Source organism: Rhinolophus ferrumequinum, chromosome 13 (genome assembly GCF_004115265.2).
Source record: "Rhinolophus ferrumequinum isolate MPI-CBG mRhiFer1 chromosome 13, mRhiFer1_v1.p, whole genome shotgun sequence".
In the NCBI taxonomy this organism is placed as follows: Eukaryota; Metazoa; Chordata; class Mammalia; order Chiroptera; family Rhinolophidae; genus Rhinolophus; species Rhinolophus ferrumequinum.
In genome coordinates, this window is record NC_046296.1 from 26,778,542 (window position 1) to 26,804,058 (window position 25,517).

At 35.8% G+C, this 25,517-nt stretch overlaps 1 protein-coding gene and 1 pseudogene across 12 annotated transcripts in view; one reads left to right on the plus strand and one right to left on the minus strand.

The window, feature by feature from the left end:
- The window catches only part of EHBP1 (EH domain binding protein 1), a 422,624-nt gene that overhangs the window by 266,466 nt on the left and 130,641 nt on the right, over window positions 1-25,517 (minus strand). The window lies entirely within an intron of this gene.
- Window positions 18,295-18,743, plus strand: LOC117033276 (60S ribosomal protein L27-like; annotated as a pseudogene).

The following is a 25,517-nucleotide window of genomic DNA, read 5'->3' on the forward strand; positions in this document are numbered from 1 at the left end:
TGTTGGTAATGTAAACTGGTACAGCCACTATGGAGGTTCCTCAAAAAATTAAAAAATAGAACTACCACATAATCCAGATTCCACTTCTGGGTATATATCCAAAGGAAAGGAAATTACTATCTTGAAAAGACATCTGCACCCCGCCCCCCATGTTCACTGCAGCATTATTTACAATAGTCAAGACATGGAAACAACTTAAGTGCCCATCACTGGATGAATGGATAAAGAAAATGTGGTATATTTATATAACAGTATATGATTCATACATAAAAGAAGTAAATCCTGACATTTGTGACAACAGGGATGGATGTAGAGGGCATTATGCTATGTGAAATAAGCCAGAAAGAGAAAGACAAATACTGTATGATTTCACTTAAATGTGGATTAAAACAACAAAACAACAACAAAAAAAACCTCATAGATGCAGAGAACAGATGGGTGGTTGTCAGACGGGGAGCAAGGGATGTGGGGGGGCGGGTCGGGATGGGTGAAGGAGGTCAAAGTTATATTTATCTTATATCTTCCAGTTATAAGATAAATAAATTCTGGGGATGTAATGTACAGCATGGTGACTATAGTTAACAATATTTTATTGCATATTTGAAAATTGCTAGGAGAGAAGATTGTAAGATTTCTCATCACAAGAAAAAAATTTAATTATGTGAGGTGATGGATCTTAACTAAACTTATTGTGGTGATCATTTTCCAATACATACATATATCAAATCATTACAATGAACACCATAAACTAACATAATGTTACATGTCAATACAATTTTTTTAAAAAGAAGAAAATTGTGCAAGTATTTGAAGAATTAAATTTTTAAAAGGTTGCTAGCTGTCAAGGGAAAAATTTTCCATGGGTAAAAAGGAATGTGAAAATCTGAAGTAAAGGTAAAAATTTACATCTTTCTATTGGGTTAGAAAAGAACGTGAGATCAAACAGGAAAACACATGTTTTTAAAGCAATAATCTCTATCTTTGACTCTTAATTGCATCCTTATGCATTTAAAGAACTGATTAGTCACAAAAGAGTCATTAGAAAATATTTTTTAAAGTTTAAATAAGATGCTTTTTAAAAAAGGAATCAATTGCTTATTCATATCCTTACAATTTTACTAATTATTTTATTATATGAACAAAGTACTGTTTAGAAAAGCCACATCAGCCTGAAATAAACCCAACCATATTAATTTTAAATGCTTACATGGGTCCGCCAATAGAAAAAGGTTTCAATAGATTAAAGAATAATTAATTAATTATTCTTAGAAGTATGATTTCTCAGTTGTAGGAAGAATGTTACCTACTATAAGCAAGCTTTTTATTAAAAAAATACAAAAACACAATCTAAGTTACTAAGTATAAATTCAAATATATACATATGTGATGACTGAGAAAAATAAGGGTTTTAATGTTCATTATTTAATGACATTTTTTCTTAGCCTGCGATGTTTCCAATGACATTACAATGATTAATCAGAATCAAAAAATGCTGTACCTCAAAGAAAGAGGCAGAAATGAAATGATAAGCTCTGGAAAATTAGACTAGATGTCTCAAAAAGTAGCTCGCAGGATGAAGATACTAATGTCAAAGCACAAGCAGAGTTTGAACAAACAAACTGCTTTAAGAGAAACATGACAAGTAAATGTAACGTGTTCCTAATTAAAATCTTGCACCAGAAAAATTTTTTTTTCTTTTGATATAAAGGACATTATTGGGAAAATTGGTGATATCTGAACAAGGTCTGTAGATTAAATAATAGCATTGCAGCGATGTTAATTTCCTGATTTTGATGATTGTGTGGTGTTTATTTAAGAGACTGTTTGCAGGAAATATATATTAAAGAATTTAGGGATAAAGTGTCATCATATCTGCAATTTACTCTCAAATGAGACAAAATAAAATGTATGTATATACACATATATTAACACACAGAGAGACAATGATAAAACACACACAGGGGAAGAATACATGGGAATTATGTGCATTACTTTTGCAACTTTTATATATCTGATATTATAAAAAACAAATAAAAATGTCTTGAGAAAATTGTTCTAAGAAATTTGATGGAATTTATTATATTTTTATATATTTAATTTTATTTTATACACTGTGACTTTAAATTATCACATCAAATATAAGTAGACATTTGACTATTTCACCTCCATCCCTATTAGTAAAAAAAAACCTTTTTTTAAATGGACCTTCTAATTGGGAAAATGCTGGTGATGGAGAATAACCTTATGCTTAGGATCACATTATACTGAGGCATACAAAGCCAGCTTCCGGAGAAACACCCCCAAGGCTGAAGAAAACACCAGGAACTAATTTCTGCACAGTAACAAAAAAATAGCACTTCTTGATGACTTTCAGGCACATATATAACATCTGTCAATCAGCAATCTGGCCTTCAGCTTAAAATAACCCAGTTCAATACAGTCTGGTCATGGCCAAAGAGAAACAGGGTTGAGCTATTTTCAGCCGTAGCCCCAGCAAGAAGCTGAGTATATTATAGACTATATTCAATAGTCAAAAGACATATAGTATTTACTTCTAGGGCCAAAGACTAGCACCAACCAGGAAAAACTAGTTCACCTGAAACTAACTAACGACCTACATTATGCTTCACTTAGTTTTTCAAATACAAAGGAAATAACAGACTCTCTGCCACATATTATACTCCCCCATGAAAGAATTATTATTTCATTATCCTTTTTATGCCTTACTGCAGCCTAGAGAATAAAATTCAAACTCACATAAAGCCCTCCTCAATTTGACCTCTACTAACCGTTTAGTCTAATTTTCTATATTATATGCTGCATATAAATTAGACCAATTGTTCCAAGCAGATGATCTGTGCTTTTCTTCCTGTGTTCTCCATGTTGCAAATGTAATAAACAATTCCCCATCTTATCTGACTTCTTAACAACACTGACACTTGTCCATTTCTTCCCCTTTGTGGACTCATCCTCCTCTACCTGGCTAAGTATAGGAAAGTCCTCAATAATTGGCCTACCCTTCTTACCCTACACCATATATAAAAATTAACTCAACATGGATATCAAAATTCAGAAAACCGAAACATAAGAGCTAAAACTAGAAAACTCCTTGAAGAAAACATAGGCAAAAGCTTCATGACATTGGATTTGGCAATGATTTCTTGGGTATGACAAAACCACAGCAACAAAAGGAAAAGTAGATAAATTGGACTTCATTAAAAATTTAAAAATTTTATTCAAAAACACTATTAATAGAGTAAAAACGCAACCTACAGAATGAGAGAAAATACTTGCAAATCATCTATCTGAAAAAGGATTAATATCCAGAGTATATAAAGAACTACAACTCAACAACAAAAACCCAACCAATTCAAAACTGGGCAATGGACTCGAATAGACATTTCTCCAAAGATATACATACAAATAGCCAATGAGCATATGAAAAGATGCTCAACATCACTAACCATTAGGGAAATGAAAATCCAAACCAAACTGAGATATACCACTTCACACCCATAAGAGTGGCTATCATAAAAAAAAAAGAAAAAAAGAAAATAACAAGTGTTAGCAAAGACAAGGAGAAATTGGAACCCTTGTGCATTGCTGGTGGGAATGTAAAATGGTGCAGGCGCTGAGGAAAACAGTTTGCTGGTCACCAAAAAAGTTAAACACCATGGTAAGAGCAGCATTATTCATAATAGCCAAAAGATGGAAGCAAATCGAGTGTCCATCAATGGATGAATGGACAAATCTTACTTACCTAAAAGGTGATACTTATCCTGAAATGGATAAATGTAGTATAGCCATAAAATAGAACATTATTCAGCTTTAAAAAGGAATGAAATTCTGACACATACTACAACATGGATGAATCTTAAAGACATTACGCTAAGTGAAAGAAGCGAGACACAAAAGGAGTGTATAATTCCACTTATATGATGTAAAATAGGTAGGAAGTCCCTTTTCTCCCCTCTTCTTGCCTGTCTCCTAATGGTAGAAACTAACAGCAAGCCACCTAACATAGCCTGAGAAATGGAATTTGTATAGTCCCAGCTCCAGAATAAAAGCAGAACATAGAAAGGTGTATTTGGAGCTGAGAGAATGTTACAGAATTAGCATAGTACTTAATTTTAAAGCTTAGATGGGTAGAGAATTCTAGATTCAAAATCACTGTCCCTTATAACTTTGAAGTCATCTTCTCCTTTTCCTTCTCTCACCCAGTGTTATTCATGGTAGGTCTGATTCTTGCTCTAGTGATTCACATAGTTCATCAGATGCTCCTATGTTTCACTACCTACATAGACCAATGTAAAAACTAACAATTTGCTCTTTTTCTTATTAAAATAGTAAATGATTTGGTAATTTATGTAATATAAAAATGTACTTTAAGAAAAATAAGACCATATTGTAGCACTATTTTGCAACTGTCTTTTGTTCATGGAACATTTCGTTAACTTTTTTAACGAGTAAGTATTATTCCACACTTTAATGCCGCAAAGTATCCCTTCATGTGGATGGCAGCACTGTTTAACCAGTCCCCCAACTGCAGACATTATTATCATTCAAGCTTTGTGCTATTATAAATAACACAAAATAAACTTCCTTACAGATGAATATTTACACAAGCTCATGTGTATATTGCTAGGATAAATTTCTAGATATAGATAGAATTGCAGGGTCAAAGCACATTTTAAGGCTTTTAAAAAGACATACTGCCAAATTTCCATTCAAAAGGTCACATTAACATATTCCTACAAGCAGAAAGAATCCAAATTATCCCACACTACACCAATAGCAAGTATTTTCAATCTTTTATAAATGTGAAGAAAATTATAAAATCTTATTGAAGCACATAAAACAACTAGACAAATGGAAAGGCATATCACGTTCTTAAGGATGCCACTTATTACGGCAGTCAACATACCCCAAAGAGTCCTTCCAATGCAAAATAGATAGGTTCTGGAAAATGTACAGTGTGTTTTAAACATATTGCTGGGATCCTGAGAGTAGGGGAATTCTCTAAGGACCACTTAAGAAAAAGGCAAGGGGTAAAGGGTACAAATCACGAGTCTACTTGCTATGAAAGCTGGGAGCTCTGATCTATACACGAACTGGAGAAAAATCATGCCTTCAGGGCAAATATCAATGCTAGCCCTGCAACTGAGATACTATGGTTGAGGCCAGAAGCAAAGTGGTTGAGCTCAAACTGATGCTTCCGCCTTCAGCCTACCTCTTTCGAAGATGGCTACAGTGGTCCCAAGTCAGTAGAAGTGTCAGATTGCAGAACAAATCTTTGGAGGACAGAATCCCCAAGTTTAAGTCCCACAGTTCAAGAGGGAAAAAATAGAAATTCACACTTACAGATCAGTAAGTAATTGAGGTGGCAAGCTAAATTTAAACACCTATTCCTACAGAAGAACAATTATTACAAGGTATATATTATATATATTTTTTAAAGCACATAGAACATTCAATTAAACTGCATAGGTAAATATGCATAATGAGCTAAATGCAAGAATGATCACCACTAGGTTAATGGTGGTTATCTTCAAGTGATTTTAAATTTCTCCTTATACTATTACATAATGTTTGAATTTTAAAAATGAATATGTATTATTTATATAACTACAAAAACGCTACTTTTATTATAAGGGGGAAAATATTTCAGTGTGATTACTAGTCATTTCTACTTCCTCTTTTATGAAAATTTACTCATATCCTTTGCCTGTTTTTTCTACTAGTATGGTAATCACTCTTATTGGCATATTTCCCCCGGTTTGCTGATTGCCTTTCAATCTTGATTACAGTGTTCTTAATACTAAAAATCTTTAAACTACCATGTTTCCCCGAAAATAAGACAAAGCCCGACAATCAGCTCTCGTGCGTCTTTTGGGGCAAAAGTTAATATAAGACCCAGTCTATTATATTACATTACATTACATTACATTACATTACATTACATTACATTATATTATATTATATAAGACCCAGTATTATATTATAGGAAAATAAGACCGGGTGTTGTATTAATTTTTGCTCCAAAAGACGCATTAGAGCTGATTGTCCGGCTAGGTCTTATTTTTGAGTAAACATGGTATTAACTAGTTAAATATATCAATATTTTACTTTATGATTTCTACTCTGATGAATTTTTAACTTCAGTTTCTCTTTTTCTTCTCCATCAATACTTAGCATCATAAAAAGCAAGAATACTGAAGATTTTAGAGAAGGAAAGAGATAGTTCATAATGTCCCCCACTGTTGATCTCTGCCAGACCACTAGTTCTCCACATCTCCTTGAATTCCTACTCATTTGTGGCTCAGTAACTACATGCTGACAGATTATTTTTGTGGACCTCAAAATGCTCACATACTGTGCATACAAAGTAAATTTACTTTTGCAATTATAAAGCAACTCACATAACACAATTAATCTGGATCAGGAACACTATTGTCACCAACAAGTTCATTAATCAGACATCCTCATAAACAGTACTACAGATAAGCAGGAGTGCAAGGCTACTACTGCTTCTGGAAAGATAGAATAGACATAATTCTTCTTATTCCTCACACTAAGGACAATAATTTATGAGACAAATATAAGATGATTCTGAAGGATAGAGAGAAGAAAGCAGACCAGCTAGGGAACTCAGCCTCAAATATCCCAAACTTGTAACTGAAGAAACCAGCAACCCCCAAATACCAATGGGGTTCAGACATAAAAAGCCTCAAATGAAGTTAAAGAACCAAGAAAAGGGCAGTCTGGCAAGACCAAACGCTTTTAGAAAATAATCACTCTACCTCAGTTGAACACCACAGAAAATCTGTGCGACTCACGCCCACCTACGCTAGCAAAGGCTGAGTGGGGTACCTAGACTTCCCCCTTTGTGAGACTACTAACAAGACACCCACCAGAGTGGTGCCAAAGGAAGCCCAGCAGAAAGCCATGATTTTCATTTCTGTCAGACAGCATGAGGGTTTCACCTACCTGTGATGTCAGTGGAGACCAAGTGGGGAACCTGGACGCTAACCCCCATCCAGCCATAATAAGGGTCTCCCCATCAACCTCCACTGACACCTGAGCAGGGCAATGGGGCTTCTCGTTGTTACTGGACAGGGTTGTGAGTTCTCAATACTATTAGGTGATGACGAAAGTTCTGACTCTTCACTAGGCCTCCTCTGACACCAGCCCTGTGAGTTGTGGAAGCAGCACCTCACTGCTGGGTGGAGGTGATAAATTATGTAATAACTTGTAATTATGTAATGTGTATATAATGTAATAACCAGAGTAGCCACTAAAAAAAGCTGTAACAAAGAGATATGCTCAGAAACACTATAAATTTCAATGGAATTAAAAAAATTGTTCAAAAAACCCACAGTAAAGAAGGGAAAACACAAGTGAAAAACAGAAACAAAAACTAAAATAGCAAAACTCTAGCGCTAATATGTCAATATTTACATTAAATGTAAATGGTTTAAATACAAAAATTAAAAGATAGACATTGGTAGAATGGATTCAAAAACACGACCCAACAAAAGGCTGTCTACAAGAAATTCAATTCAAATGTAACAATACAAGCAAACTGAAAGTAAAAAGATGGAAAGAGATTTATGAAGCAAACATTAACCAAAGGAAAAGCTAAAATAACATCAGAAAAAGGAGACTTCGGAGCATAGAAAATGATCAGACACAGAAAGGAATATTATGTAAAAATTAAAAGGTACACCCACCAAGACATATACAATCCTAAATGTGTATACACCAAAAAACCAAGCTGTGAAATATGTGAGACAAAAACTGATAGAAAAGAGAAATAACTTCTAATTATATTGGAGACATCAACATCCCTCCGTTAACAATTGATAGACTACACAGAAAATCAGCAAGGGTATAGAAGAACCCAACACCACCACCACTGAGACCTAATCAACATTTACAGAACAGTCCACTAAACAAAAACAGAATACACATTCTTCTCCAGTGTCCACAGAATGTATACCATGACAGACCATATCCTGAGCCATAATACAAACCTCAACAAACCAAAGAGAACTTAAATCATACAGAGTATGTTTTCTCTGGCCACAGTGAAATCAAAGTAGGAATCAGTAACAGAAAAATAACATGAAAATCTCCACACTTGAAAACCAAACAACACAGTGGTAAATAATACCTGGATCAAGGAGGAAGTCTCAGGGGAAATCAAATGATACACCAAACTGAATAAAACAGAAAATATATCAAAATTTGGGACATAGCTAAAGCAGTGCCAAGAAAGAAATCTGTAGCAATAAATGCTAATTAGAAAAGAGGAAAAGTCTCAAATCAACAATTTTAAGATTCCCCATCAAAAACCTGGAAAAAGAGCAAAATAAACTAAAAGCAGAAAAAAGGAATAACAAAGCACAGATATTGAAGAAACTGAAAACAGAAAAACAGAGAAAAATCAATGAAACAAAGCACTAGTTCTCTGACAAGACCAATACATTTGACAAAACTGTAGCATGACTGACAAAGGAAAAAAGAGAGAGAAGATACAAATTACCAGTATCAGGAATGCAACCAGGGATATCACTACAGTCCCTGAAGACATGAAAAAAATAAGAGACACTATAAGCAAGTCTACATTTAAAGATGCTATTTAGGAAAGACACACAAATAAGATTTCCTTAAACGTTTATGCATATAACTTTATGATTCTAATTGTTGTTGCCTGTTACATATGTATCACAAACAACTCAATAAAGTTGAACTAAGAAAAATTGCCTTTTAAATAATTCTAAATTAATGAAATGGCAGATATCTGATTCACAGAAATGCATAGTTTCCAGACAACCTATTGAAATTCATTTTTATATAACCAATTCTAATTTAGTAGAATTGTACAATTTATTATTATGGTGAATATTTTTCAATTATTTTGTAAAATGATTTATACATCATTTTCTCTTATAGTAAACTCCTATTGCTTTACTTGAAATATAAGACACATTATTAATCATTAAAAACAACAAATGGTTAAGCTGAATACTATGACCCTTGACATTATCAAATATTTCTAGGTAAAATTAAAACAAAACAAACCAATTCACTGAAGAACTCATAAAACTTCAGTAAGCTCATTCTACACATATAGACTAAAAAGCAGGCTCTGAAGTCAGGCCGTTTTATGGGTCTGAGGCTTATGGATTTAAATCACAGTTCCAAACCATATTAATAAGCTGTGTATGTTGAGAAAGTTATTTAAGCTTTCTATCTATGTCTAAGTTTCTTCCCCTGTAAAATGGGGACAGTAATAGCACCTTCCCTCATGAGGTCGTTGTAGAGCATAAATCACATAATGCATATAAAACATACATTACAGTATCTAATCCAGCACAGAGTAGTTACTTGATGCATAGAAATTACCATTAACATAATCATCATTATGTGTTTCTATAATACATAATGTTCAAGTACTTAAAAAGTCTCTAGAGTAACTCTAAGACAACAAAGGAAATAAAACAAAAAAAAAGGTACACAGAAGAAATTTTAGCCTCTGACATGTATAGCTACAGCAAACAGTAAGCACAACTTATTCCCATCCAGATAAACATAAAACCTTACATTTAAAGGCCTATTTACCTCAGTTCCATTTACTCAATACATCATGTCCAGCTTCAAACAAAAATTACAAAGCATACTAATACACAAAGCACAGTTTAAAGAGACAGAGGAAACAGTACAACCAGTTTCACATATGGCACAGATGTTGGATTTATGAGACCAGGAATTTAAAACAACTATGGTGAATATGCTAAGGTCTCTAATGGAAAAAGTGAACAACTTGCAAGAATAGATGGGTAATATAAGCAGAGAGATAGAAACTTTAGGAAAGAATCAAAAGGAAATGCTAGAAATAAAAAATACTGTAACGGAAATAAAAAAATGCCTTTGATGGGCTCATCAGTAGACTGGACATAATTGAGGAAAGAATCAGTGAACTTGACTATCAGTATAAACTTCCAAAACTGAAACAGGAACAGAAAAGAGAATGGAAAAAAAACAGAATATCCAAGAATTGTGGAAAAATTACAAAAGGTGTAACATATACACAAGGGGAATACCAGAAGGAAAAGAAAAAGAAAAAGGAACAGAAGAAATATTGAAGCAATGACTGAGAATTTCCCAAAATTCATGACAGACATCAAGCCTCAGATTCCAGAAGCTCAGAGATCACCAAGCAAGATAGCTAAAAATTTACACCTAGGCATATTATATTCACACTGCAGAAAATCAAAGACCAAAACAAACAAACAAACAAACAAAAAAACTTAAAGCCAGAAGAGAAAACACCTTTCTACAGAGGGACAAGGATAAGAACTACATTGGACTTCTTTTCAGAAATCATGCAAGCAATAAGAGTGTGGAGAGAAATATTTGAAATGGTGTGGGCGGCCAGGGGGAAAGCACCAACCTACAATTCTGTATCCAGTTAAATTATCCTTCAAAAGTACAGGAGATATAAAGACTTTCGGAGACAAACAAAAGTTTAAGCAATTTGTCATCAGTAGACCTCCCTTGCAAGAAATGCTAAAAAAAAAAAAAAAAAAAAAATCTTCGGAAAGAAGGAAAATGATAGAGATCAGAAACTCCTATCTACATAAAGAAAGGAAGAGTGTTAGAGAAGGAATAAAAGAAGGCAAAGTAAATTTTTTAATTTTTCTTATTCTTAACTGATCTAACAGATAACATTTGCTCAAAATAATAATAACAATGATATAGTTAATGACTAGAGCTTATAGATAAGTGAAATGAATGACAGCAGTGTTATAATGGACAGAAGGGAGGAACTGGGAATACTATAAGGTATTTGCACTATCTGTGAAGCAGTATGTTATTGGAAGGAGGGTTTGTAAATGTATATTGCAACCTCAAGGGCAACCACTAAAAAAATAAATAAAATAAAATTTAAAGAAGTAAAACTGATATGCTAGGAGAAGACAAAAAAATACAATCATATAAAATGCTCCATTAAAACCTCTGAAGGAAAAAAACAAACAAACAAACAGAAAAGGCAGAAAAAGAGTGGAAGACAAAAGAAGAAACAAAGAATAAAGGCAAAGAATAGAAAACAGAGACAAATATGGTAGATATTAATACAACTATATCACTAATCACTCAACCATCAATGGTCTAAATAAACTACTTAAGAGACATTATCAGAATGAATTAAAAAACCAAGACCCAATTAAACTTAGGTCTACTAACTAAATGTTGTCTACAATAAATCAACTTTTAAGGTAAACAGATTAAAAGAGAAGAGATGGAAAAGATATGGCATGCAAACACTAATCAAAAACAGCTAGAATGTATATAGTAATTTCAGACAAAGCAGACTTTACAGCAAGGAACATTTATCACAGGTAAAGAGGGGCATTACATAATGAGAAAGGGGTCAATTCTCTGAAGACGTAATATTCTCTAATGTGTATGAGCCTAACAACAGAGTATCAAAATATTTGAGGCAAAAACTGATTGAATTGCATGAAGAAATGGATAAATTCACTAAAAAGCTAGAGACTACCGAACCTCTACCAGGAGTTGGCAGACCCAGCCAGCAAAAACTCAGTCAGGACACAGCTGAACTGAACAGCACCGTCAGTCAACTTGATTGATAGAATACTTCATCCAACACCAGCAGATTACACGTTCTTCCCAAGCTCACATATAACATTCACTAACACAGACCCCCAGTCAGGGACATAAAACATATCTTAGTAAATTTTAAAAAACTGAAATTATACAAAGTACGGAATTAAACTGGAAATCAATGATAGCTAGAAAACCCCAAAATACGAGGTCATTAAACAACATAATTCTCAACAACACATGGGTCAAAGGAGTCTCAAGAGACATTTAAAAATATTTGAACAAATGAAAATACAACTTATCAAAAGTTGTGGAATTCAGCAAAAGCAGTGCTTAAAAGAAAAATTTATAGCATTGAACGCATATATTAGAAAAGAAAAATGATCTAAAATCAATAATCTAAGCTTCCAATTTAGGAAACCAGAAAAGAGCAAATTAAATCCAAAGTAAGCAGAAGGAAAGAAACAAAAATGACAGCAGAAATCAATGAAATTAAAAATAGGAAGTAAATCAAAACCAAAAATGGGTTCTTTAAAGAGATCTATAAAATTGATGAATTTCTAGCCAGGTTAACAAGAAAAAAAGAGAAAACACAAATTACTATTTATCAGAAATGAAAGTGGTGCCATCACTACTGAGTCTGCGGACATTCAAAAGATAATAAAGGAATTACTGTGAACAACTCTATGCCGACAAATTTGATAGCCTAGATGAAATGGACCAATTCCTTAAAAGACATTATCTACCAAAACTCGTATAATGAGAAATAGATCATCTGAATAGTCCTACATCAATTAAAGAAATTGAATTAATAATTAATAGCTTTTTAAAACAAAGCATTGGGCCCAGATGGGTTCATTGGTAAATTTTACCAAACATTTAAGGAAGAAATTATACTAATTCTCTAGACAATCTCTTCCAAAAAACTGAAGCAGAGACAATGCTTCATAACTCATTCTATGAGGTCAACATTACCCCGATACCCAAACCAGACAAAGACATTGTAAGAAATGAAAAGTACAGACCAACACCTCTAATGAATATAGATTCAAAATTCCTCAAGAAAGTATTAGTAAATCAAATCTAACAATGGAGTAAAACAAACAAAAAAATAAACTATACACTGCAACCAAGTGGGATTTATTCCAGGCACACAAGGCTGGTTCAACATTAGAAAATCAATTAATGTCACCCATAACATCAATAGGCTAAAAAGAAAAATTGTATGATCATATCATTAGATGTAGAAAAGGCATCTAACAAAATCCAACTCTCATCCGTGACAAAAACTTTCAGCCTACTAGGAATAGAGGAGACTTCCTCAACTTGGTAAAGAACATCTACAAAAAACTTACAGCCCACATCATTCTTAATGGTAAGGAACTAGTGCTTTCCCACTAAGATAGGGGACAAGGCAAGGATGTCTATTCTCATCACACCTGTTCAAATCATACTGGAAGTCCTAGCTAGTACAGTAAGGTAAGAAAGAGAAATAAAAGATATACAGGCTGGGAAGGAAGAAATAAAAGGTCTTTCTTTACACATGACATGATCATCTATGTAAAAAATCCCAAAGAATCAACAAAAAAATCCTGAAACAAATAAGCAATCAGAACAAGGTTGGAGGATACAAAGTTAATACACAAAAGTCAATTGCTTTATTATATACCAGCAATGAACAATTAGAATTTGAAATAATACCATTTACATTAGAAATAAAAAATTATATACTTAGGTATAAAACTAACAAAATATATATACATACAAGATCTATATGAGGAATATTATAAAACTCTTATGAAAAGAAATAAAAGAAGATCTAAATAAATGGAACAACTCTCTGTACATGGATAAAGAGATTCAATATTGCCAAGATATCAGTTCTTCACAACTTGATCTACAGGTGCAATGTAATCCCAATCAAAATCCAAGCAAGTTATTTTGGGATATCGACAAACTAATTCTAAAGTTTATACGGAGAGGCGAAGGACCCAAAATAGCTAACACAATATGGAGGGAGGACCACGTCAGAAGACTGACACCACCCAACGTCTGGACTTATTGTAAAGGAAACCGTAATCAAGACAGTGTAGTACTGGTGCAAGAATACACAAACGTAGATCAATGGAAAAGAATAAAGAGCGTAGAAATAGATGCACACAAATACAGTCGACTTATCTTTGACAGAGGAACAAAGGTAATTCAATAGAGAAAAGATAGTCTTTTTTTTTTGTTTCAGATACACAAAACAATGTAATAGTTACACATTTATACCCCTCACAAAGTGATAACATTTCCCCCAATCTACTACCCCTCTGACATCGTATACAGCTGTTACAGTTCCACTGACTCTATTCCATATGCTGTACTCCACATCTCGTGACTATCTATACTCATATATATAAAATTGTTGTTGACATTCATTATTTCATTATTATTCAGCTTCAGCTTCAGGTGGACACTGCAGTGGTCAGGCATGTACACATCCATGAAGTGGTCTCCCCAGTAAGAAAGGATAGTCTTTTGAACAAACTGTTCTGGAATGAATCTAGACACAGACTTTACACCTTTCACAACACCAAAACCATAATCCATGGAAAGCAAAAACAATGAGAAGTTGGATTTCATTAAAATTAAAAACTTAAGCTTTGTAAAAAGACATTAGTAAGAGAATGAAAAGACAAGCCGCAAATTGGGAGAAAATATCTGCAAAACATGTATCTGATAAAGGACTGGGACCCTAAATATACAAAGAACTCTTAAAACTCAACAACAATAAGTAAACAACAACCTGATTTTTAAAATGGGCAAATGATCTGGACTCTTCACCAAAGAATATATACAGATGGCAAACACGCAGATGAAAAGATGCGCAAAATGTCACTAGGGATTTGCAAGTTAAAACAACAAGGCACCACTACACACCTGCCATATAAGAATGGTGAAAATTCAAAGCACCAACAACATAAAATCCAGGTGAAAGTATGGAGCAAAAGGAATGCTCGTTCACTGCTGGTAGGAATGCAAAATGATGCAGAGATTTTGGAAGACAGTTTAGCAGTTTCTTACAAAACTAATCATACCCTTACCGTATGATACAGAAGTTGTGCTCTTTGGTATTTACCCAAATTAGTTGAAAACTTATATTCCACAGAAAACCTGTACACAAATCTTTATAGCAATTTTATTCATAATTACCAAAACATGGAAGCAACCAAGATGTCCTTCAGTAAATGAATGGATTAAAAAACTGTGGTCCATCCATACTCTGGAATATAACTCAGCACTAGAAAGTTATCAAGCCACAAAAAGATATGGAGGAACTTTCAATGCATAGTGCTAAGTGAAAGAACCCACATTCAAAAGCCTACATAATGTGTAACTCCAACTACTATATGCCATTTTGGAAAAGGCAAAACTATGGAGACAATAAAAAGATCAGTGGTTGCCAGGGATTCAGGAAAAAGGAGAGAAGATTGAATGGGTAGAGTACAGAGGATTTTTAGGGCAGGGAACCTATTTTGTATGATTCTATTATGGAATCACGCCATTATACACCTGTTAAAATCCATAGGTGCACAACGCAAAGAATGAGCTGTCAACTATGGATGTTAGGTAATAATAACATACCAATATTGATGAGGATGGTCCCTATGAAATGATATGGAATGATTTCCAGGATATATTGTTAAGTGAAAAGCAAAGGGAAAGAGTACCAATATTACTTTCCCACCCCTTTTGTGTAAAAAAGAAGAAATAAGGAAAAAAGTACATATATCTGCTCATTTGTGCAAAAAGAAACAGGAAAAATATGCCCACACTCAACAAATGGTGCTAGAACAACTCGCTATTCATATGCAAAAGAATGAAGGGGGACGTCTTCCTTATACCATACATAAAAATTAACTCAAAATAGTCTTAGATACAACACTAAAGCACAAGTAACAAAACAAAAACATAAATTTATTTCATGAAATATAAAACCATTCATGAAATGTAAAACCTTTTATGCATGAAAAGACACCATCAAGAAAGTGAAAAGAGAACTCACTAAGAGAAAATATTTGCAAATCACATATAAGAACTCTTATAATGCAATGCTAAAAACATAAATAACCCAATTAAAAATGGGCATAAGATCAGAATACATTTTTCAAACACATACACACACACACACACACACACACACACACACACATACACAAATGGCCAACAAACACATGAAAAGATTGTGGCTAAACACCATCCAGCAATTGGAGAAATGCAAATCAAAACTACAGTGATATACTACATTACACCCACTAGGATGGCTAAAATAAAACAGACAATAAGGTGTGTTGCTGAAGATGTGAAGAAATGGAACTCTCATATAGTACTAGTGGGAATATAAAATGATGTCGCCACTTTGGAAAAGGGTTTGGCAGCTGGTCAAAAAGTTAAACAAAGACACCACATGACCCAGCAGTTCTATACTATCTTTGCAACTCTTCTGTAAACCTAAAATAATTTCAATAAAAAGTTAAAAAAAAAAGGAACCAACGTTTAAAAGATTATTTTGTAAATTAGAGTACTCTTCAGATTAAAGTCGAACCATTAAACTCAATTTCTAAACCTACTTACTGCACCAATAATCAGTTTCAATTAAGTTACTTTGAGATAGAGTATTACTACACGCTCTTTGCACGTAATGATTTTTGTAAAGGGATCCAGAACAATGAAAGATAATGTTTGAGCGAAAATATTTGCATATGGTAAACAAGATTTTGGAAGCTTATGAGGAATGGTTAGAAGAAGACTAGTAAGTAACACTTATGGGGTGATCACTTCGTGAAGTTAAATAAATGCCTAATCACTATGGTGTACACCTCAAACTAATAGAATTTGTCAACAGTATGTCAACTGTAATTGAAAAAAAATTTAATTTTTAAAAAAAGACTAGTGAAATGGAATAAAGATCGATTTAAATGATTAAAATTACCACACTAACAGCATCCTATAAACGAAGGGGAAATCTAGAAGGTTCATTTTAGAAGGACAGCTATGGCAATACCATAGACAAAGGACCAGAAGGGGCGAGGAAAGGCTTAGGGGCCATCACAAAAGCCTCCACCACAGGTTCCCAATCTTTCTGGGTTTACAAGGCCCCTGATAAGTCAGTAATTTTTTCACAGGCCAAAAGACATAGTACCTAACCATTCTGAGTATTAAAAAGTCAGGTCCAAACAACTTCAAAAGGATGTGTGTCCTAACATTTTAGCACCCGGTTTGGGCACCGCACAACTTCACAAACCTTAGAATCAGGTAGGACGTTGCCCTCTTCTTTTCACGCTCCATATAGATTTTCTCATGGTACTTGCTTTTTGTCACTGCAACTACCAAAAACTCTGCTTTGTATCATCGGTATCATTGAAAGGAATGTAGCAATCTAATTTTGAAAATGAACTGTCCCAAGCTAGTGGTTTGTATGGTTCTCTACAGATGCTGCTGTGTTACCCTCAAAAATGGTAAGCCTTTGTTGGAACACCTGTGAGTTCTCTGCAGGGCCTTCTGGACTCTAAAGTGAACCATGGACCTTGGCAAAAGATGACAAAGGATGTCACAAAGGCAGTGGCAATAGAAAAATTGGAGTGAAAATTACAGCACACTTCAGAAGACAAAAATCAGATCTGAGTCTTTTCTAGTATGAGACTTTATCCAATGCCATACTTTTTTTTTTAATAATAAAAGTCCTCTTTGAGTTAAGTTCTAAGAAACGTCTCTGCCAATAAATCTGGATATTTTCTTTAGCCAGAAGGAGTATTATGTGAGCCCGAGTGCTTCTGTTTGCCTCAGCTGCCAGTAAACTCAGAACCAAGTCTAGTGTCCGATGGTAACTCCTCTTAAGTGCCTGGTAACATGCACTCTCTGCTCTTCTAAGACTATCTCTGCTCTATTTATATCCTAAATCAGTCAACATCGTGTTACTTTAAATTCTTAAGCTGACAAACTCTTTTGGACAAGGGCAGTGCATTAACTTATGATAACTCCGTTGCATCAAAGTCAATCTTTTTTATTGCTATTGAGATATTAAAGTCATTTTTAAGTGTTTTTTAGAGGTATTTAAAAATAACGGCACCAGGATTAAAAACACCAGGAAATTTTTTAATAGAGCAAATTCACCAAAGAAAATTTTTAGATGCCTATTAGCAAAGCTGCCTAAAAATATCACTGTAACAGTGAAAAATGAGACAAACACACACTGACATCCTGCAGTAATTTTACTGCCCCCGTTTCACAAACTCAGTCCCACTCCTTTTTAAAAATATGCAAAAGCTCTGATGAACATGAATATCCCTATTGAGCAATTCAGTTCAAAACGCTTGCACAATTTTTCCTTCAGCACACTGGCCTATTTTTATATCATGCAGTAAACTACTTCAGTGACTCTTTAGTTGAAATTTTCCACAAAATTAGAACATATTTGATGCATCAATAGCACATTTCTAGAAAAGCCTACTTTTGAGTTCTCTGCGCATATAATTGCAAAACTAATGTGAAACTAAAACTAAATAGTTAAGAGTACAACTTCTTCACATAATCCCTTAAAATTTCATTTTAAAAATCGACTTTTAAAAATACATAAACCAAGCCTTTCTGCTGTCGGCCCGAGTGGCTGCTGTCGGAATGGGCAAGCTTATGAAACCCAGGAAGGTGGAGCTGCTCCTGGCTGCATGCTAGTCCAGGCAAAGCGGTCGGTCATCAGGAACACTGACGCTGGCTTCTCAGACTGCCGGACAGCCATTCTCTCTGCGGGCTGGCATTGACCACTATCCCCGAAAAGTGACAGCTGCCATGGGCAAGAAGAAAATTACTAAGAGGTCAAAGATCAAGTCGTGTGAAAGTTTATAACTACAGTCACCTCATGACCACAGGCTACTCTGTGGTTATCCCCCTGGACAAAACTGTCCTCAATGAGGACGTCTTCAGAGACCCTGCTCTGAAATGCAACGCTTGACAGGAGGACAAGGTCAAGTTCAAAGAGAGGTACAAAACCGGCAAGAACAAAATGGTTCTTCCAGAAGCTGTGGTTTGAGATCTTTTTTGTTTCAGTCATTAAAAATTTTTTAAAATAAAATACGTAAACACTTGACACCAAAATAAGGTAAGGGAATTACGTATTACCAAATGATACAATTTACTCAATGGGTTCATTTAAAAAACTCATGATGGGGGAAAATTTTTAAAGGAAAACAGGCATAAAGAAATATATCTTATATATCATAGTCATCACACACACACGCACGTGACTATTTAAAAACAAATAAAGTTATAAAATAGTATGAACTGATTTTGCTCCAGAAGTAAAAATATGTACTTCCTTTCTTCCAAAGCCAAAGTACTGTCCAAACTTAGTTCATCTCAGCAGAGAGCTTCTGCTGGCACCTCCCTGTTTACTCTGACCTCTGTGTCACTCCATCCTTCTGAGCTAGCTCACTGTTCTCCAACACTCTTAACTGTTCAGGTGGTACTTTTCAGTCTTCTTCTCACTTACTCTACCCCTTTTCTCTGGGTAGCTCTCTTCATTACTTATTGCTTAAATAACATGATAAAGATAACATTAATAATAACGAAGGGTAACATTTAGTGCATATCAGGCACTTTTCTAACCACTTTACATGCATTATCTAATTTAATCATCAAAATAACTCTATCCTGGAAGCACTGTTATTATCATCACCGTTTTACACATGAGGTACTAAGAGTTTAAGTAATTTGTCCAAGGTCACACAGCCAGGTAATATATATTTTTGTACATGCACAGACCTGAATGCCCCTCAAAGCTATTCTAAAGTTTCTTTCTATAGGGCTGGGAAACAGGCACAATAGACTCCTCTCTATTGTTTATGAAGTTAAGACAACAATAAGATTAAACTAATACTTTGGAGGTTGGGCACACAGACCAAAAGGTACTGTAATCTAGATTCCACAAACACTAGCTGCAAGTAATTCCAATGATTTAGAGCAGAGGTACGAAAACTTTTCCTTAAAGGGCCTGATAGTAAATATTTTAAACTCTGCAGCCATCCAGTCTATATAGCAACTACTCAACTGCCATTTTAGTATGACAGCAACCATAGACAATATATAAACAAGTGGACATGGCCATATTCCAATAAAACTTTTCTTTACAAAAGAGGCACCTTGGATCAGGCCAAAGTTTGCCAATGATCAAGAGGCATACTGAGTCTCCTGTGGAGGCAAACGTGATACAACCACTGCAATGTCCAAGGATGGCATAAAGAGTCTCCACTATTTTCCTTAAATAACCCACCACAGTTTAATTTTGTATAGCTGAACTTCACATGGAATAAATACTTAAAATCTGGATAAAATACTTCAAGTAACAATTCCAGTTTTTAACAAAAATCAGTTTGTAAAACACTAACATAAAATTACTAACAAAGTAATTTTGTTACTGAATTGTTGTAAAACACTAACAATTCAGCATGTGGAAAAGACAACTGCACTATTATGTTTCAAGGAATAAGACATTCAAGAGTCACAGGACTTATAACAGAAAGTTTTACAAAGTAAAACTTTCTGCCCCATCTCTCCCCTCATTCATTAAGATTTTCGCACTTGACTCCCTGTCTTAACCAGTTATTCTTGACAACTCCAAGAGCCATACAGATATTTTTTCCCTCCTTACCATGTAAATTCCTTGACCACCCTCTTCACTTCCAAAAAATATTTTCCTTCATTTCATCTCAACCACCCACTGCCATGGTCAGATCCCAACAGCTTAGTCTCTAAAGAGGACTACAGGCATCTGGAGGTACAAACGATGATCCAAGCAAATACAGGAAGAAATTCTACTTCAATTTATTTTCAAAAAAGAAATTAAGGTATTCTCTATTTAAAGTATATAGCATGTTAATTAAAAACATACTGGGGCGGCTGGTTGGCTCAGTTGGTTAGAGCGCGGTGCTCTTAACAACAGTAAGGTTGCCGGTTCGATCCCCACATGAATCAGTGTGAGCTGCACCCTCCACAACTAGATAGAAACAACTACCTGACTTGGAGCTGATGGGTCTGGAAAAACACACTTAAAATAAACATAAGTTTAAAAAACAAACAAACAACATATTGAGGATGTATGCTTATTTTTTTAAACTGATAAGCAAATGTGATCCAGAGGAGACCACCACCTGTATCTTGTCATTACTGTTACCTACACCATCCAAATGCAAGCACCTCACTCTGACTCCTGCATCCCACGCTTCCAGCTCACTCACTCTGGTATGCCAACTCCAACAGCTATTCAACCGCTTTAAGATCTCAAAATCCTCGTCCTCTTTGCATTTGCATCAACCATCCTACCGTTCATGTCCTTATTTTCCTTCTTTTCCATCTGATATGCCATGGTTCCTCACTATAACCACTCATGTGTATTCACTGTTTCCTTGCCATTCTTTCCCGCAGTTATACATTCCTGACAAAATCCATCCCTGGTTAAATCCAACTCTGCCTACTCCACGCCTGCACCCAAGCACTGAACACAGCGAATTAAAATATGCCAACTTGCTCCTGCGTTCACTTTAAATTTATGACCACAAAGTTAAGGTCATCGGCGCTACCCAGCAATCCTTGTACATGTCCCTAATCAATTCATTCTTGTTTTGACAGTTTCACACCTCTGTTCTCCTCAACAACTCTGTCACCTCCCTCTCAGCTGATGACCTCTAATATTATTTCTCTGAGAAAATGGAAGCCAACAGAAGAGGACATCACACCCTCCCTCAGCAAACCTAGCAACCTAACTGCTTCTCCGCTCCTGTACTCCGCCTTCCCTCCTTGAACAATGACATGTTCCTGCTTCTCCGTAAGTTCGACTTTTCCACTATTGTCCTGGATCCTGTTCCCTCTCTCTCCCTCGAGGACTTTTCTCCTGAAGTTCCCTCTTCTCCCAGCACATCATCAGTTTTTCCTTCTTTATCCACATTTATCAGCACTCAATGTTGCTGCAATACCTTCCACACAAAAGACAGACCTTGACCCCTGTTCCTCTCTAGCTCGCACTCTCTAGTTCTCGGCTTTGCAGCAGAAGCTGTAAGATCTGTACTCACTGAATCCACTTCCTTTCCTCCCACCCAATCTAATCAAGGTTTCACCCCTCCACTGAAACCACTCCTCGGGGTCACCCACCAGCTCCTTCCACCTTGCCAAATCCGATGGTCATCTTGTCAATCTCTCAGAAGTATGTGACACAGCTAACCACCCGTTTCCTGAGACATTTTGCATTTGGTCCCTTGGAAAGCACACTCTCCTCATTTTCCTCCCACCTCATCACTGCTTGTTTTCAGTCGCCTTTGTTGGTTGCTCTCCCTCTTCCCCACCTTTGTATGTTGAAGTCTTCACCTGAGGCTCAGTCTTCAGTCCTCTTACTCTGCATTTACACCATACTTTGTAGCCTAGGAGCAGGAGGCTACACCATATACCCTCAGTGCGTGTTGGAAATTCCCTATTGCCCCACAGTTACAAATTCTACCGACATATAGTCATGCAGCGCATAACCATGACAGGCCACATACACAACAGTGGTCCCATTAGATTATAATGCAGTCGTATTTCCTATAAGAGACATGGAAGGATTTGTGGTTCAGAAGGATTTTTTTTCCTCTGAAGGGAGCAGTATCTGTGGGGCTTGGAATACATTCCCTCTCACTCACAGCACCTCGATTTTGAGTGTACAGATTACATCCCACTCAGTCAGCCACCGACCTGTTTCAGCAGAGGAGCCTGTCCCCCAGGGGCTTCATATGAGGATTCAGAGGGCACTACAGCCTTCACAGGTCTAGCCTGATGCTCTTCCGAGAACATGGCCGTAAGTCTTTTGTTGAGGACCTAAGATCCTGTACAAGAACACAGGTCCACAGGAGCGACCTTAACAAGTAGTGTCACTTCCACTTTAGTAAAAGCTCTCTGTGCTAGTATGGAGCCAGTCTGTCCCTGTACTTTGGAAACATTTTCAGGATGTAATAATGCAAAGCATCAATACGTTGTATTTCTTCCATTATTTCAATGCCAGAGAGAGCCCTTTGTGCTAGACAGGATCAATGGACGCAAAACCAATTTCCAAAGCCAAAATATTGAGTCCTCAGTTCTACGCCCTCTCCATGTGAAACGCCCTTTTTTCTAAATGAATACCACAAGGGTCCTTAATCTGAATAGTGCTCCAACATGCAACAGCTAAAAACTGTCACGACAATCCCCTATGCTTCTTTATCTCTCCATCTAAATTTCTTATTTCTATTGATCCTCAGGCCACCTTTCACCCCCTCCTGACAGTCACTATTATGGTGATCTACACCTTATCCAGCCAATTTATCTTCCATATTCCCAATCAACCAGCCCACATCCCTGTTCTTGAAGCAGCACTGATAGCTTCAATGTTCTGTCTCTGACCCTGTCAGAAGGAAGCAGGGGAAGGGCTTGGGGACAGCGTTTATAAAGTCTACAGTAGGGTCACGTCCTCGGCCTTCACAGTCATGTCCTGACTCACTCACTCACCCAGAGCAACTTCCAGTCCTGCCAGCTCCACTCATGGTGAGCGCCCGATAGAAGCGCACCATTTTTTATCTTTTAGACTGTACTTGTGCTGTACCTTTCCTTGTTTAGATACACAGATACCATTGCTATGACGCCTATCATATTCAGTACAGGAACATGCGGTACAGGTTGGGAGCCGAGGAGCAGCAGGCGACACCGCACAGCCTCGGTGCGTGTTGGAGGCTGTATCAGCTGGGCTTGTGTAAGTGACGCTATGATGTTCACACAACAACGAAGTCGCCTAACGATGCATTTCTCAGAAGGTATCCCCATTGTTAAGCAACGCATGACTGTACTCAGTGACTCCAGCCTCTTCTCTCCCCTGAGCTACTGACTCTTATATTTAACTACTTAATTAAGATCTCCATCTCGATGTCCCAAACTTTAAGAAAAGCAAAGTCAATCCTTGACTTCTTTTTCATGCCAAACCTTCTCCTCGCCAAGTGTCCCCATCCCTGTCATTATTACATTCACCTTGTTGCTCAGGCCAAAAATCTAGTCATTATTGACCCGTCTCGCACTTTGTATTAATATTATATCTAATCCATCAGTAAGTCCTATCAAATATACCTTCAAAAAATGTACTTCCAGTTACACAAGTGTATACATTTGTCAAAACTCACTGAATTGTACACTTAACATAGATGCATTTTGTTGTGTGTAAAAGTGTAAGTTGTTCCTCAGTAAAGTGCGGTGGTAGCGTGTGTCACCTACACACATCCGCCACTTCTTACCAACTCCCCCACTCCACTCCCTGCGACTTGAACTACTGCAGCCTCCAAACTGGTATCCCTGCTTTCATTTTTACTCACAACAGTTCACGTTCCACAAAGTATCCAAAATAATGTCTTTTACATGTAAATCATATTACGTCACTTCCAAAATTATCCAATGGCTTTCTATCACACTTAAAATCCAAAAGCCCCTACACTATGACCTAAAGGCTCTACGTGATGTAACCCCTACCTACCTCTCAGACCTCACCTCTTATCATTTTATCCCTTGTTCTACTGTGTGCCAAACACATTGGCCCTCCGGATACTCCTAAAACACACTAACCTTGTTTTCAATTAATTATTATGTCTTTTTTTTAAAATGTGTTTCAAAAGTAGGTTCTTTACCTCAAGGCTGATTGTACCTCTGTCTCACTCCATTCAGTAGTCAACTGAGAAATGCTTGTTCAATCCAACCAAAGAAGTGGATCTGAATGAGTATTTACTAATGTAATTTGGCCTTCATAAAGTCAAGTTAATACTTAAAGTGCATGTAGCTTTCTGATATCCAATTGGAAAACTAAGTTGGGATCAGTTACAGAGAGCCTGGAACATCAGATGAAGGAGTTTATATTTTATCTAACAGGCCAACGCCACAAACTTAAGCAATGGGAAGAGCTACTTTTTTTATTTTTCAAATCCTGAGGTCACAGGTTTGCAAAAAGCTGTGAAATAATGGGGAAAATGAGGAGTTACTTTCAGGGATATATACACAACTTTTTGTACCTCTAGAATTTTGAACCATGTGATTGTATTACCTATTTCAAAAATAAATTATACAAGTAATTAAAACTATAAACACAAGAAAAAGGAATTCTTATATGACATACAAAAATGAGAAACAAATATATTTATGCCTTTTTAAGAAAAATTTATAGTATTTTAAATACTTTTTGCATGCCACAACTAAGAATTAGATATAAGAAATATAAAAACATAGATAAAATATGCTCATATATTTAGATGAGGCAGACACATACACAGAAAAATAAAATACATGCTCATACATAATGGTTCACATCACGTATTAGGGAGGTCCTGCAGAATTGAATTCTGCAACCTAAATTATCATTACCACAACTTGCCAACTTTCAGTTTCCTTAAACACCTGAATACCCACTGAGGGCTCATATAGTGAAGACGTCTCTCAGAAATGTAAAGGCCTGCAGGTGATAAAAGAACAGGATAAGAAATAAATGAAGAGGAAAAAAAGAGAGCACAGTCTCTTTCTCTCAAATTCATCTCCAGTAGCCAGTCTAACCACTTGCCAACAACTACATCAGTTAAGAGATTAATAACTAAATTATTAATTATTAATTCATTGGGGACAACAATAAGAGTAGGGGATATAAACACTTGTCATCTCCAAATTTGCTAGAGCCTCTACCTGGCAATCAAGGAGTGATGAGGAACAGGACCTCGCAGGATAGGGTCCTTCTCTCAGATGAATAAGTCATTCTGGTTTCCATTCCTAACCAAAGTTCTAGAATCTCTACACCATGAAAGAATCAGGCAGTGGACCCT